Below are 16940 nucleotides of genomic sequence, written 5' to 3'. Positions count from 1 at the left end.
ATGCCTTCCATATCCAGAGAAATAACTATGGAATTCAATCACAGAATGTAACAGATCATCTTCTTTTGTACTACAGTTTGGATTGTTATATGATCTCTCCCATTCATTTTAATTCTTCTATGCAACATGACAATGGTGAAAATGTATTTAATAGGAATGTATTGTAGAACCTATATAAAATTGTATGCCATCTCAGGGAGAGAGGGGGAAGGAAAAAATTCTAAATTATATGGTAGTGATTGTAGAACACTGAATATATATATATATATGTATGTATGTATGTATGTATGTATGTATGTATGTATGTATGTATGTATATAAAGAAATTATCAAGGAAAACTGCCCTAATATCCTAGAATCAGAAGGAAAATAGTCATTGAAAGAATCCACCGATCACCCCCTGAAAGAGATCTGAAAATGAAAACTCCAAGGAATATTGTAACCAAATTCCAGAAATATCAGGTCAAGGAGAAAATAGTGCAAACAGCCAGAAAAAACTATTCAAATATCAAGGAGACACAGGCAGGATCACACAGGTTAGCAGCTTCTACATTAAAGAATCAGAAAACTTTCTTGGAGTATGATATTCCAGCAGGCAAAGGAGCTTGGATTAAAACCAAGCATCAACTACCCAGCAAAATTAAACATACTCTTTCATGGGAAGAGATGGAAATTCAATGAAACATGAGAAATTCAAACTTTCCTTATGAAAAGACCAGAGTTGTACAGAAGACTCAGTCTTTTAAAGCAAAACTCAACAGAAGCATGAAAAGGTTAAACGGGAAAGAGGGGGGAGGGGATGGGAGAATTCAATTTCAATAATAAGATTAAACTGTTTACATCCCTACATGGGAAGTTGATACTTGTAACTCTTAAGAACCGTATTTCTATGCAGGTATAAATTGACTTTGATGAGATGGTATAATAAAAAGGAAGGGGCGAAAAAAGGATTATACTGTGAGAAGAGAAAAGGGAGAGGAAGAAGAGGGTAAGTTACATCATCACATGAAGAGGCACAAAAGAACTATTACAGTAGATCCTCTGGAGTCCTGGTTGGTCATTATGCTGATAAGAGTTCAGCATAATAGTATTTCATCACATTTATGTACTGTAACTTGGTCATACATTCCTCAATTTATGGCCTCCCCCTTAGATTGCCATTCTTTGCCATTTAAAAAAGAGGAAAAAAATTCTGTATATCCTTAGAATTTGTTTTGCTTAGTACTGATCTGTCCCTTCATAGATCCTCCTAATTCTCCTTGCCCCATTCTTCTCTTTCTCTCTTATTTCACTGGAGAATGAAACTGTATTTTTGTATTCAACTGTGTGTGTGTGTGTGTGTGTGTGTGTGTGTGTGTGTGTTCATCCTTCTTTTGGCCACTTCAGATGGCAGTGAGGTTCAACTACCCTCTGCTCCCCCACATGACTCCCTTCTCCTTGTTTGGAAAAATGTCTACTTGCGCACAGTCAGTATGTAAGATAATTTCCCCTAACCTTCCTTTCCCATCCTCATCCTATGTGTTTGTCTTTCCCTTTCTATTCCTCTCTTAAGCTCATCAAGATATAACATAACCTAGCTCAGGCTTGTCTGATTGCACTCCCTCTATGGTTTCTATGTAATGAGAGAGATCAGAGAAGAAACATGTATCATCTCTCTATATTAGAATTAAGCAGTTTATCTTTGGTTACTCTGTATCACTGTTCATTTGTGTTTATCTTGTGGTTCCATTCTTGTGTTTGTATTTCAGAGTTTCTTTGTAGCTTTAGGCTTTTCGTCAGTAATACTTGTAATTCTTTTGTTTCATTGAAGATCCACTACCCTCCCACTCCCAGCACTGTACTCAATTTTGCTAGTTAAGTTATTCTTTACTATAAATCTATTTCCTTTGCCTTCTGGATTATTATAATCCAAATTCTCTACTCGTTTATGGTGATCACCGCTAAATTGTGTGTGATACTGACTGTGGGGTCCTTGGCACTTGCATTCTATCTTTTTGGCTTACTTGTGGTATTTTTTCTTTGACCTAGGAGCTCTGGATTTTATCTATGATTTTCCTGGGAGTTTTCATTTTGCAGTTTCTTTCAGGAGGTGACCAATAGAGTCTTTCTATTTCCACTTTGTCCAAGCTTTTAATTCATTTTCCAATTCTTTCTCTCATAGCTCTCATTTCTTGTTCAATTTTTAAATCAAGCATTCTCGGTCCATTCATTAAAACATTTTAAATTATTTTTTAAAAAACTCTTCCTTCATCTTTTCTAGGAATCCTAGTTGAATTTGTACCCAAGCTGTGTTTTCCTCTGAGACAGTTTGTAGATGTTTTATGATGATTTTCCTCTGTGTTTGTGTCTTAAGTGTCTTTGCCACTATGTTAAGGTTTGTGTTTTTATTTGCCTGTTCTCCCTGCCTACTTCCTGACTTTGGACTTGATATTAGAGCTGGCTTCTGAGGTACTTCTAGAGGGAAAGTCTAAGCTTGTCCTGCTCCTGCTTTCTTGGGCTATTAAGTGTAATGTCATTCCAGGATCTCAGAGACAGTCTGCGGACCTGCAACCTTTCAGTGCTCTCAAAGTGGTCTGATCTAGAACAAAATCTGATTACTGCCTCTAGTCTGAGCTTTGCAAATTCCTGGCCTGGGTGTGGGTCTCAGTAAGAGTAGTCTGTTTCTAGACTCAGTCCCTATTAGCCAGCTGAAGAGCACTGTTGTATCAGAGTGGCAGAATCATAGGCTCCTCTTTGGTCTAGGATGAGAAAGAATTTATTAACTTACCTGTTTCCAGTATAAAATCTAAATCAATAAGAGACCAAAAAAAACATCTAGAGAGGTGAGATTATAAGGAATAAATAATATTGGGGCTCGTGGAGTTTGAAAGGCATTCTCTGAACAAATCACCCATTAAAAATCACTGTTTTTTGAGAAATAGAGTGGTGGGGCACATAAGCACTTGGCATCAGTCAAGAAAATCTGGAATTATGTCTTGACTCTAAGATACACACCCCTAAAAGGCCCATGGAATTTCAGGGAATCTGAATTTAAATCAGAAAAAGTTATGCCTTTCTTTTCACTAACCTCTAACTGAAATTTAGCATTTTCTTCTATTATGAATTTGTTACTTATCTGCATTGGTAGAAGGTGTTATTCATTGGGACCCCCTTATACCAATGAAATCACAACCCCTAAAAGGGTTGCATTAACTAATTATCTCAGGAATGTTATCATTAAACCTTAATTTTGCTATAAATAAATCTTTCATGTTATTTTATAGTCATATAGATTAGCTATATATTTAATAGGTGTCTGAGGTGACCCAAGGTACTACTGAGTAATATCAATGTATGCTTGGCTTGTTTCCTGCTTTCTGCAAACCTACAGAAATGCAGGCTGTCAATCAATTAACCAGAAAGAGAACATAATTTATAAATTTTCCAATAGGTGGGACTTCACTCAAGCCAAGAAGTGTCAGCAGAGAGTATCAAAGCTACGTGTGGCCTTTCCCAAGGGTTAAAGTATCTCTATAGCTCACTAGAGATATTCACCAGCTCCTGAATTTCCCCCATCACCAGAGCTATGACTAAACAAGTTTAGTCACCTTTACTAGATGGATTCGAAATTGAGTTAACATCACTCCTAACCACAGGAATTATGGGGGAGAGGGAGATTTTTATTGGTTCTCTCAGTGTGTCTGCTCCTATTTGAGAATTTGAGAAATCTTTTTCTCTCGTTCTTAAGACTCATACAATTGACTTTTCAGTGACCACAGAGTTTATATACTAAAATTAAGAACTGTTTAGGTGCTATTGCCAAATGAAACTAGAAAGAAATTGCTTCTCCTGATCTTATATCCACCTACTCCTTTCTCCCCAAAACCTCCTTCCAGCTTATAGATCATGAGAATATTAAGGAAAGGAAAGGTATGTTGGGAACCTGCTACTACAAACAATCCAATAAAAAAAATCCTAAAGTGGTAGACGTTGGAATTGGTTGTGTTGCTTGATCTCATCAGAGGATAAAGTTTCCTAGCAACAGTTACCAGTCTGGGCTCTTCCATGATGCTTAGACTCATGTGGCACTCTTTCTTATTTCTCCCACACAGCACCTTGGTCCTATTACAGCTCTTCAGGATATTTCCCCTATCATCTTTTGCTGCTGCATCCAGATGCTTCCACTCCTGTGCCAGTGTCAATGCCACAGCTGCTTGTCCCATTGGCAGAATGAAAGGTGGTATAGCATATCAGAAATCTCAAGGCACAAAAGAGGAAATCCATGGATCTGAATGCTTATATACATATCCCTGCCTTAATCTCTCCCCTTGTTATACATTGGGAATAGGAGGGGCTATCAAGAGAAACTGTTGCATATGCTTCAAGGGTGGGAGGGGATATTGAAAAGTATGATTACCTATGGAATTTCTGCTGTAGCCAAATCTGCATTTTGAAATTCACATTGCCTCCTTCATTGAAGAGACAAAGCTAAGTGAAGCTAGCATAAGAGAGAATATAGAAAAGTTATAACCACTGCTCCCTCATATCACTTCCAGGGGATGATGTAAAGAACCTTTTAAAAAATCCTTCATTGATATTTCATGTATTGATATCTCAAACTGTGCTTAGAAACTAAGCCATATTGCCTCATCATAATTAAGTGTGTACATTTCTGGTGACCCAGAATGAATGGTTCCCCCAGATAAATAACTGATTTATGTTTATAAACTTGATTATAGAACATCAAAGAGAAAGAAAAATGGATAGAAAGTGAAAAGGGGTAAGGAAATCAGGTCATGTCTTTCATTCACCCTTTAATTGACTCATCGATTCTAGTATACTTAAATCCCCGCCACTCCATAAACATTTTTAATTGCCTACTATGTGTCAGACACTGTGCTAGGCACTAGAGATACAAAGACAAAAATGACTGGAGAAGCTAGGTGACCCAGCAGATAGAGCTTTGACTCCAGGGACAGTGTCTGACACATAGTAGGCTATTAAAAATGTTTATGGATAGGCAGGGATTTAAGCATACTAGAATCAATGAGGCAATTAAAGGGTACTCTATTGGAAAGCAAAATCTTTACATTGTTGTTACGCATCAACACCTATTCAGTTCTTCCTTTACTGTGGTTTAATAAACTAGCTGGCTACTGAAGAGCCAATTGTCTGAATCTTTTGAATTAGGTTGATTTATTGAGATCAGGAGATGTCCCAAATGTAGGGTGGGCATAGAGCCACTGAGAAAATCAACTGAGATATTCTCCAAGGTTCTAATATTTAAGAACTATAACAATATTCCATATTTTGAAAAGGAAAAAGAAGCCATTTGCTATAGGACATCTATCATTGGCTGCATGGTACAACAGACAGAAAGCTATGCTTGGAACCAAGTTCAAATCCTACCTCTGATATAACGTTTTAGTGCTTTAAGCACCTCTTCAAGAGTCTGCATTGAAGAGAATGCACTGACCTATGCATGAGTGAAAGAGGTCACAGGTCCCTTCCATTTATCAATTACTGAAGTTCCTGTGTCCCCAGAAGAAGAAAAAAGTAAAAAAGACAAACATCACAACCTCAGGTGATTTAGATATTCATAGCTGCCAATCAGCTCCAGCCTAAGCTGACAAACCTAGTCATCCCAGCCTAGCTAGCTGTTCCTCACTATTCCTTACTCCCCCACCTTTTCCCTCTATCCTTGATCTTTCATATTGAGCAGAGGGTGGTGGAATGGGAGGGTTAGTCCCTATCCTATATATCTACCGCTTCCTTCACCCCATCAACCTAATCCTGCAGCTGAGGTTCTTGGACCTCAGTCCTCTCTATACTTTCTTTTCCTAATGCTGAGCACTCAGACCCTCAGTCTCAAGGCCGGGCAACTGTAAGAGAAGAAAAAACAGACAGGTGTTAGAGCTATCTCTTCACCATGCTATAATCCACCAGTTAGAAACATAGTTGAGATTCTTCTCCAACTGGGAAATGGGGAGGGAAGTGGTATATCTGTCTCCACTATAACTGTCACTTGACCTAGGACCAAACTACCAACTTTCTTGTGAAACATGGTTTGGAGTTGGATCCCCACAACATCTCTTTTGTAGTTAGTGAAGCCAAGTGAACAATCTATTAGTCTCATGTCTAACTGAAAGATCTTCAAAGGTATGATGCCCATTGGTGTCTTGACCTCAATGAGACAGTTAAACCAGATCATTTCTAAACAATTTTCCAGTTCTCACATTGTGTCTCCAAGTTCCAGAGGCTCCAAGCACTAACTCAGAACTTTGCAGTGGGATTTGTATGATGGAATTGCCAGGCTATATTACTTGTCAAAGACTGTATTCCTTATAGGAAAAACAAAGTGAGATTTTTTTAAATACAAATACCCAATTTAGAGATAATTTTAAGAGACTCCTGTCATCAACCCAAGACACCTCATACTTCTATAGGGTTATAAGGTGTACACAGCATTTTCTTCACAATAACCTTTTAAAATGCTACTATTTCAATCACCCCTGGAATCTACAGGCTTTTTAAAAGTATTTCTGGCAAATGGTTTTGTCCAAAAGCTATTTGGAATCCTTCAAACCACAATGGTAACCCCAGGGAGGACAGGGAAATCCACAAAATGTATCAGGGCAAATGAAAACATGCAATTAACAACTTGCAAAGAATTCATTCATTCAACAAATATCCACCAATTTTTTACTGCGTGGAGGACTGTGCTGGTACTGGAGGAGACACAAATATGATAAATTTGTGAGTGGTGGGTACTAGAAGCTGGACTTACCAGAGCTATGTCTCCCATGCCGTGCCTGGCTCATTCCAAAGCTTTCTGCTATTTTTCAGTTTGAGTGTTCCATGATTAATTAGCTAAGAGAGTGTAGTATAGTATTTGACCACCAGATGACGCTCAACCTACAGCAAAGTAATCAACTCTCCTCCCACAATTCATTCTTCAAAGCTCACCCAATCTGCAATCTAGTTCCCAGGTTCATGACAAATTTAGTAGCTGCCTAGAGATGGTTACAACTGAAGCTAAAGTTATAATCTCAAGCTTGATTTTGCAGACTTTAATGGAGTACATGACATACTCACTTCAAACAAAGGGGACAGGAATTTCAGGGTAGAGCCTCTCAGAAATTTTTCTTGTCTCAGAAGCTGCAGAAAGGAAGAGCCAGAGTTTTTTCTATCACAATACAAATAAAGATGAGGAGACAGGGAGAGCAGCTGATGCTTGAACCTCACTCTCACCTGAAATGATCCAAGAAAGAAAAAATACATACACATACACACACAAACAGCACTGGGTACAAAAATACATCTCACTCAATAGGGAAATGAGAGAAGGGAGAAAGTGGAATTAGAAGAAGAAGAGTTTAAAGGAGAGATTAGTCTTGAGCAAAATAAATTCTATAAGTCTATAAAATATTTATAGCTCTTTTTGAAGGGACAAAGAATGAGAATCTCAGGGGCAGCTCATAAATTGAGGAATAATTGAACAGGTTAAGATATACAAATGTGGTGGAATATTATTATGTTATAAGAAATGATGAGGGGGGCAGAGCCAAGATAACAGAGTAAAAGCGAGGACTTCCCTGAGCTCTCTCCCAATGCCCTCCAAATACCTGTAAAAATGACTCTAAACAAATTCTAGAGCTACAGAACCCACAAAATGACAGGATGAGAAACAAATCCTTAGCCTGAGACAACCTGGAAAGTTGACAGGAAGAGTGTATTGCATCAGGCAAGGAACAAAGTACAGTCCAGAGTGGGCCATACTGGCACAGACCATCTGGAGCAGAGCTCAGGGGACTGAATAATTGGCAACTGTGGCAGTTTTCAGACTTCTCAACCCACAAATGCCAAAATGCTCACTAGGAAAAGACTGTGAGAACAGGATGAAAGAGGAGCTTGGGGTCTGGCCGCGTCAACCCCAACCCCAGGACATTGAGGGTGGTGGCAGCAGCAGCAGTTGCAGAAGCTGCTTCTAGAGAGCTGGGACCAGAGGCAGTGGGGGATGGAGTGGATGATATAAAATCCCTGAAACCTGGGATAGTACATATACCCCCACCCCTATCCCCATTGGAAACAGAATCCTACTTTGACAAAGAGTTAGAAAGTCAAGTGTTTGGTTGGGTATAATGATAATTTAAGTGGGAAGATCTTTCTCATTCATTAATAAGCCCATGTAACCTGTGAGACACATGGAAGCCTGAGTCACATGAGTTTGAGTCACCTGTGAGAGCTGCCTGAAGGAAGAGGGGGAGCAAGAGTAGAGCTGAGAGGAAATTTGATCATGAGAACAGTCAGAGCTAGGAAGGATACAAGCAAGCAGGCAGCTGCCTAGTGTGATTTTGTTTAAGGGAGCTACTTTGTGGGAAGCCTAGCAGGGGAAAGACTTGGGAATAGTGTTGTCTTCCACGTTGCTATTGCGTATAGATTTTTGTTACTATGATAGATTTGGCTTTCTGGTGTCCGAATACATGTTTTGGTTCTGTCTTCCATGGGGAGAGTCTGTTGTATTTCGCGATTCAGAATTGCACCAGGATATTCATGACCACAGCAGACACTGTAAATACTACACTGGCACAACACTGAGAAGATGAGTAAATGTCATAAAAGAACTCAAACTACAGAATCTTATATTGGTGACAAGGAAGATCAGGGCATAAAACCAAAGGAGGACAGCAGAGTCAAAACTCCTACATTCAAAGCCTCTAAGAAGAATATGAATTGATCTCAGGTCATGGAGAAGCTCAAAAAGGATTTTTAAAATCAAGTAAGAGAAGCAGAGGAAAAAGTGGAAAGAGAAATGAGAATGATACAAGAAAATCATGAAAGTCAAATCAACAGCTTGCTAAAGGAAACAAAAAAAAAATATTGAAGAAAATAATACCTTAAAAAATAGACTAACCCAAATGACAAAAAAAAAGTCCAAAAAGCCAATGAGGAGGAGAATGCCTTAAAAAGCATATTGTGGAAATACAATCAGGATAACACAGGGTTTAGAAGCTTCTACACTAAGGGATCTAAGGGCTTGGAATGATATTTTAGAGGTCAAAGGAGATAGGATTAAAACCAAGAATCACATACCCAGCAAAACTGAGTATAATCCATTGGGGGGGGGGAAAGGACATCCAGTGAAATAGAGGGCTTCAAAGTATTCTTGTTGAAAAGACCAGAGCTGAATAGAAAATTTGACTTTCGAATACAAGAACCAAGTGAAACATGAAAAGGTAAACGGAAAAGAGAAGCAATAAAGGACTTATTAAAGTTGAACTGTTTACTTTCCTATATGGAAAGATGATATTTGTAACTTCTGAGACTTTTTTCAGTATTAGAGTAGAGGGAATACATACACACACACATGTACGCATATATATCATATATATGTACATATATGACATGTATGTATGTAGGTAGGTATGTATGGGTATGTATGTATGTGTATATTATATATGTGTAGGTATGTATGTGTACATGGGTATAAGTGCACACACACTCACACAGGGCACAGCATGAGCTGAATATGAAGGGTGAATACCTAAAGATAAAATGTATTGTTGAGTGAAATGTACTAGGAGTAAGAGAAAGGGAGAAGTAGAATGTAGCAAATCATCTCACATAAAAGAGGCAAGAAAGAACTTTCACACTGGAGGGGAAGAGGGGGGAGATGAAAGGGGATAAAAACTTAGTCTCATGGGATTTGGCTTAAGGGGGAAATAATACACACTCAATTAGATATGGACATCTATTTTATCCTGCAGGAAGGTGGGGAGAAAGGAATAGGAGAGGGAAGATAATAGAAGGGACAGCAAATTGGGGAAAGGGATAATCAGAAGCAAACACTATTGTGGGAGGACAGGTCAAGGGAGAGAATGGAATAAATGGAGGGCAGGATAGGACAGAGGGAAATGTGGTTAGTCTTTCACAACATAACTATTATGAAAGTGTTTTATATGGTTACATACATATGATCTATATTGAATTGCTTGCTTTCTCAATAAGGGTGGGTGAGGAGGGAGGAAGGGTGAGAATATGGAACTCAAAGCCTTAATAATGAATGTTAAAAATTGTTTTTGCATGCAACTGGCAAATAAGATGTACAGGCAATGGGGTATAGAAATCTATTTTGCTCCACAGGAAAATAGAGGGGAGGGGGATTGAAGAAGTGGGGATTAATAGAAGGAAGGACATACTGGAGAAAGAGGTAGATGGGGTACATACTGTCCTGGGGTGGGAGATGGGGAGAGATGGGGAGAAAATTTTTAATTCAAATTTTTGTGGAAGTGAATGTTGAAAACTGAAAAATAAATTATATTAAAAATAAAAAAAGAAGAGGGAAAGAAACAGAATTGTCCAAATGGAAGATGATTTTCTGGAAAAAAAATAATTCCTTCAAAATTAGAATGGAGCAAATGGAAGCTAATGACTTTATAAGAAATCAAGAAATTATAAAACAAAGCCAAAAGATGAAAAAATAGAAGACAATGTGAAATATCTCATTTGAAAAACCACTCACCTGGAAAATAGATCTAGGAGAGAGAATTTTAAAATTATTGAATTACCTGAAAGCAATGGTCAAAAAAAGAGCCTAGATATTATCTTTCAAGAAATTATCAAGGAAAACTGCGCTGATATTCTAGAACCAGAGGACAAAATAGAAACTGAAAGAATCCACTGATCACTTCCTCAAAGAGATCCTAAAAAGGCAGATTTTTTTTTGCTGATTCTTAAGAAATAAAATATAATTTTAAATAGTGCTTATTCATACCTAATTTATAATTTGGGTTAATTTAATTGATGTGTCTGGGGTTTCTGGGATTTATTTGAAACAAAGGTAGAGAGACCTTTATAAAATCAGTGGAAGGAATATCTTATTTATTGTTGGCCAAATAAAAAGAACTGTTTTCAGTTTGCCAGGAAGACAGATCTTCTTGGAAGGTGTACATATTGTTATTATCTTTGCTAAGTAATTAAAAGCCTATTACTAACATTGAAGTATAGAGCTCAATAAATCCAAGGACACACAAACTCTTGTGGTAAGTACTCTTTATTCAACAAAAACTGTTGGGAAAAATGAAAAGTACTCAGCTAGAAATCAGATTTAGACAAGTGTCTTATACCATACGTCACAATAAACTCCAAATAGAACATTACCTAAATATAGAAGAACACATTTATGATTTTTTAAAATAGTGGAGTAGTGAAGGAAACATTTTTCCCAATTATTCAAGGGGAAGAAATCTTAACCAAGCAAGAGAGGTGATCATAAAAAATAAAATGGACAATTTTAACTTCATAAAATTGAAAAACTTTTGCACAAGCAAAATCAATGTAATTAGAATTAACTGGGGAAAATTTTGCAATATATTTCTCTGATAAAGGTCAACTTTTTAATATGCATAATTCCAATGTTTATTATTATAAGAACCACACCCAATATGCAAGTGATCAAGTGATATGAACAGTTTTCAAATGTAGAAATTCAAGCTATCATCAGTCATATGGAAAATGCTCCAAATCATCAATAATAAAGAGAAATGTGAATGACATAAAGTATTAAAATAACTTTATTGCTCTTCACATTCATCAGATAAGCAGAAATGTTAAAAGACTAAAATGGTCATTGGGGGACTTTGGGAAGAAAGGTATATTGTTGAAGGAGATATGAATTAATCCAAAAATTCTAGAAAACAATGTGAAACTATACTAAAAAATCACTGACTCAGTAATTAGGCATATCTCCTAAACAGATTTAAACAGAGGGAAAGGATCCAAATGTATAAAAATATTTATAGCCACACTGAAACAAAGTAGATCCCCATCAACTGGGGAGTGACTGAACAAATTGTGATACATGAATATAATGTAACAGTACTGCACCATAATAAATGATGCAAGAGACTGATTTAGAAAAACTTAGGGATACATATTTTAACTGATACATCATAAAAGGAGCACCACCAGGAGAAAAAATATATATGATGGCCACAATAATATAAAGGAAACAACTTTGAAAGACTTCAGAAATCTGATTAATTCGATGACTAATCTTAATTTTTAAAGCCTGATAATGTAGCATGACTCTTGCCTCTTGGAAGAGGAGTGATGAATTAGAAGTTGTGGTCAATGTGTCTATTAGTTTTGTTTGAAAGTACTTATGTGTAACAAGAAAAATGTGGTGGGGAGAATTTGTTAGTGGTGTAATGAATGAAAATCCTGATAAAGTTTCTGAGTAATTAATAATCTATTAATTAAGTTAGCTAATAATAAATTGATGATCATCGATCTCTCTCGACAACCAAAGACAAAACTCATGGAGATTATCGAATATTTAAATACCTGTGGAAAAGTGGGTGCCCTGACAGATGGATATCAACCCTGATTATGGAACAATCAATAAGGGGGTAGACATATTAATGAAGAGGCAGGCTAAGACAGATACAGACACAAAAAATCCGAACAAAGTGCACAATTACAATTCTAATTTTAACCCACAAGTTACGGAAGCAGACTTGCAATTGCAAATTTGACAGCGTGCAGTAAAGGAGCAGGAGCACACAGAAAGCCCAATTACAAGAGGTGAGCAGTTAGGAAAGGAGACCATTACCAGAGTGATCAAGGATGAACCAGGTCAAGGGAGGGTCCTGGAGTTTCCTCACAAAGAATGGAGAGCTCCACCAAGGCAGGAGTTTGGAAGTTGGAGCAGGAACAAGAACAGAAGACTCACCAGACAAGAAGGGGATCAGACTCCAAAGAAATAAATCTTGTGTGGTACCTAGTTCATTTCTACTAGTACTGGAGAGCCCAGTGACTAAGTTCCATGTCCAATCCCTTTTCTGACACAACTAACTCGGATATTCTATTAAACATAAGAATCAAAAATCTTTGAGTCCCTCTGACTTCTCCACATGGAGGGGAAATACTTCTAAATTTTATGAGAATCCTGGGGCTGTTATAACCCGATTTCAGGCCATATTTATCAGTTATAACACTACTTGGGGAGATGTAAATGATTTAATGGAGACCTGGTTCCCCTGGAGGGAAAGATGTGTCTTTATTAGGCTGCAAAGAGACAAGCCCCAGTAGCAGAAATACCTGCTGACCCTAAGGATCTTCCTAATTGACTGTTGCAAGACCCTCATTGGAACCCTAAAATTCCAGCCAACTATATCAGAGTAGAACAGGCTAGGGAATCTTCGATTAAGAACATGGAAGCTTGTGCTATCAGCCCCCAAAATTAGAGTAAGTTCCAAGAAACTTACAAGAAAGAAAATGAAACCTCTAATTGCTTTAATGGCAAGCTGTGTAAGTGTGCAAAGTGGTTGGCAGGATTAGATCCATTTCATCCAAGAGATGAGAGAATTATTAATTAGGTCTTTGCTATTCAATTCATATGAGAAATATGGAAACATTTTCAAGAGTTGCCCTGGTTGGCATGAAAAGGGCATTGGTGAGCTTAAAAGCATTGTTCAATATGCTTATGAAGGGAGAGATAAAGAGGAGAAACCTAAGTCAAAACCTCAAATAATCTTGGCCCCTGCCCAAGCAGCTCTAGCTACCATTCAGGTTGTAACTAGCAGCTGCACAAGTGCTTTTATTGTCACAAAAAGAGCCATCTTGCAGAGAATGTAGAGGGAAGAACTGAATAGAAAAAGAATAGAAAAAGAGGAGGCCCTAGAAGAATCCAATTTTCAGTATGAAGGTGTGGGGGAGGGGGAAGGATCACAGCTTCTGGTGAGAATTTTTTTCGTTTTTCCTGATACTGTTTTCCATGCCCCCACTGTCCCAATGTCTACCTCTCCCTTCACTGATGAACTTCATGCCTGTGTTAAAGTTGGTAACATGCTTGTTAGATACTGGAGTTTTTAATTCAGTTTTGATGTGCAAGCAGATTCTCACTATACTTCTTTTGGATTTCTAAATGTTATCAGGATTGTGAGGAAGCTTTAAAAGTGTCCCCAAATCGACTAGCCACTATTTCTTGCTCCCCTAGTGGATCTCTGTCCTGGCAACTTCCTGAGGACTCCCTCTTTTTGTTCCCTGTATTGATTCAGAATGCCCAAGAGATCCCTGACTATAGTCCTGGGATTCTATCTACATCCCAGACTCTCTGTGGGTGAGTTCATCCTCAGAGGAATGATTGTTAAAATCCACTGTCCTTGTCACCATCAAGACTAAGGGAGGCCCCCACCATCCATTCTTCAATATTCTTTGTCTACAGAAACCACTAAAGGTATTATACCCATTAATGACTGAGGATAAAGGTATTATTGTTCCATGTAAATCCCTTATAACATTCCAATCCTCCCTGTTAAGAAAACCAAGACAGGCCCTGTTGATAAACCTGTTTATCACTTTGTGCAAAACTTACATGACATTAATGCTTATGTTATACCAAGGTACCCAAGAAGCCCAATCCTGTTATCATCATATCCTCAATTCCTTATAAGACTTGTTTTACTGTGACACATCTTTGCTCAGCTTTTTTTTCTTTTTAGCATTTCCATTTACCCAGACAATCAGTATCCGTTTGTCTCCACCTGGAAGAACACATTTGTCTCAAGGGTATGTTCTCTCTGTTCTCTCAAATATTCCAACAGGGCATGGCTTCCATGACTTTCATGGGCACCTCTCATCAGTGTACCCAGTAGTAGAGATCTGTCAAAATCTGTCAACAGTCAACATCTTTGTCTTCAACTTCATTTGAAGGATCACTCGGTTTCTAAATCCCCCAGGTGAAGTACCTTGGATTCATTCTATCTGCTGGCACTTACTCTGTTTCCCCAAAGTACATACAGGCTCATTGATAATTGTCAGTTCCCATGATCAAAAGATAATTATGTGCTATTTTAAGGGCAGCTGGATATTGTCACTAGTGGAGTCTAAGCTTTTAGTTTTCCTAATCAAAGATAACATTACAGAACTTTGCAGCTTGGACTAGAATATCTTTCTTCCTTTGCAGACTGCAAGAAAACCCAGTTATCAGCTCCATTCATTTGAATCTATACTTTCTGGGGAATCAAGTTCATGTCAGCTAACATGGACAGTCTTGCCCTACAAGTATTGAGATAGCCCTCATTTATCTGACCAGGCTTTGGGAAGGGATTTAAGGGACCTGAAACTAACAGATAGTAGCTTAATTCAGTATGTGGATGATATTCTTATTAGTAGCACCACCCAGGAGAATTATTTGGCTGCTGCCACAGAAACTCTAAATTTCTTAGGCACTAAAGGCTATAGGGTCTCTTTGAACAAAGTCCAGATAGCATGCTAGTCTAGAATTTCTCTTCCTATCTCTTGCTGCTTGACCTTGTTGGTAATATATAGAAATATTGATGATTTATGTGGGTTTATTTTGTATCCTGCAACTTTGCTAAAGTTGTTAATTATTTCAAGTAGTTTTTTTAGTTGATTCTGTAAGTATGCCATCATATCATCTGCAAAGAGTGATAGTTTTGTTTCTTCATTGCCTATTCTAATTTCTTCAATTTCCTTTTCTTCTCTTATTGCTATAGCTAACATTTCTAGTACAATATTGAAGAACAGTGGTGATAATGGACATCCTTGTTTTATCTCTGATCTTATTGGAAAAGCTTCCAATTTATCCCCGTTACAGATAATGCTTGCTGATGGTTTTAGATAGATACTATTTATCATTTTAAGGAAAGTTCCATTTATTCCTATGCTCTCTAGTGTTTTTAATAGGAATGAGTGTTGTATTTTGTCACAGACTTTTTCTGCATCTGAGATAATCATATGATTTTGGTTGTTTTTTTATATTGATATGGTCAATTTTGCTTATACTTTTCCTAATATAGAACCAGCCCTGCACTCCTGACCTAGTCATAGGGTATGGTCCTTGTGATATATTATTGTAATCTCCTTCCTAGAATTTTACTTAAAATTATTGCATCAATATTTATTAGGGAAATTGGTCTATAGTTTTAACATTCTCTGTTTTCTTTCTTCCTACTTTAGGTATCAGCACTATATTTGTGTCATAAAAGAAATTCGATAGAACTGTTTTGCCTAGTTTTCCAAACAGTGCATATAATATTGAGATTAATTGGTCTTTAAATATTTATAGAATTGACTTGTGAATCCATCTGGCCCTAGGGATGTTTTTCTTGGAGAGTTCATTGATGACTTGTTCAATTTCTTTTTCTAAAATGGGGATATTAAAAATTTTATTTCCTCTTTTTTAATATGGGAAGTTTATATCTTGGTAAATATTCATCTATTTTATTTAGATTGTCAGATTTATTGGCTTGTAACTGGGAGGAGAAGCTCCTAATAATTACTTTAATTTCCTCTTCATTGGTGGTGAATTCACTCTGTTTATTTTTTGACACTGGCAATTTGGTTTCTTTCTTCCCTTTTTTAAATCAAATTAACCAAAGGTTTATCTATTTTGCTTCAGTTTTTTTTTCATAAAACCACAATAATCTTTTTGACACCCTCTTGCAGAACTCAGTCCACATCCTATATACTGATGGTTCCTTCTCTGAGAGATGACATCCATTACAATGGTACTGCCCTGGTTTCTGACCATGACACTATTTGGGAAGCCTGACTACCACCTAAGGTCAGTGCCCAAGCCCCCAAATTGGTTGCATTTACAGCAAGTGTAATAATCACTTGGACTGACTCCCATTATACCTTTGGAGTTTGTCATGCCATCAGGATGCTATGGTTGCAGAGGGACTTCTTGACTTCTTCTGGTAAGATCATTGGGAACACACAATACATCAGTGAACTTCTATCTTACAGCTTCCTATGCTCTTGTTATTGTCTGTTGTCCAGCCTACACAATGGATATGATCCTATTTCAAGAGGTAACAATTGTGCTGCTGCAAAACTTGCTGTCCATGAGGACTCTGTGCATGTATTTCATCTCTGCTTCTGATAATGTTGACCTCTCTCTATCTTACGACTCTGAAATTGTAAAGTAGAAA

This window comes from Notamacropus eugenii, chromosome 1, assembly GCF_028372415.1.
Source record: "Notamacropus eugenii isolate mMacEug1 chromosome 1, mMacEug1.pri_v2, whole genome shotgun sequence".
NCBI lineage: Eukaryota > Metazoa > Chordata > Mammalia > Diprotodontia > Macropodidae > Notamacropus > Notamacropus eugenii.
Note: the sequence above shows the minus strand (reverse complement) of the source record.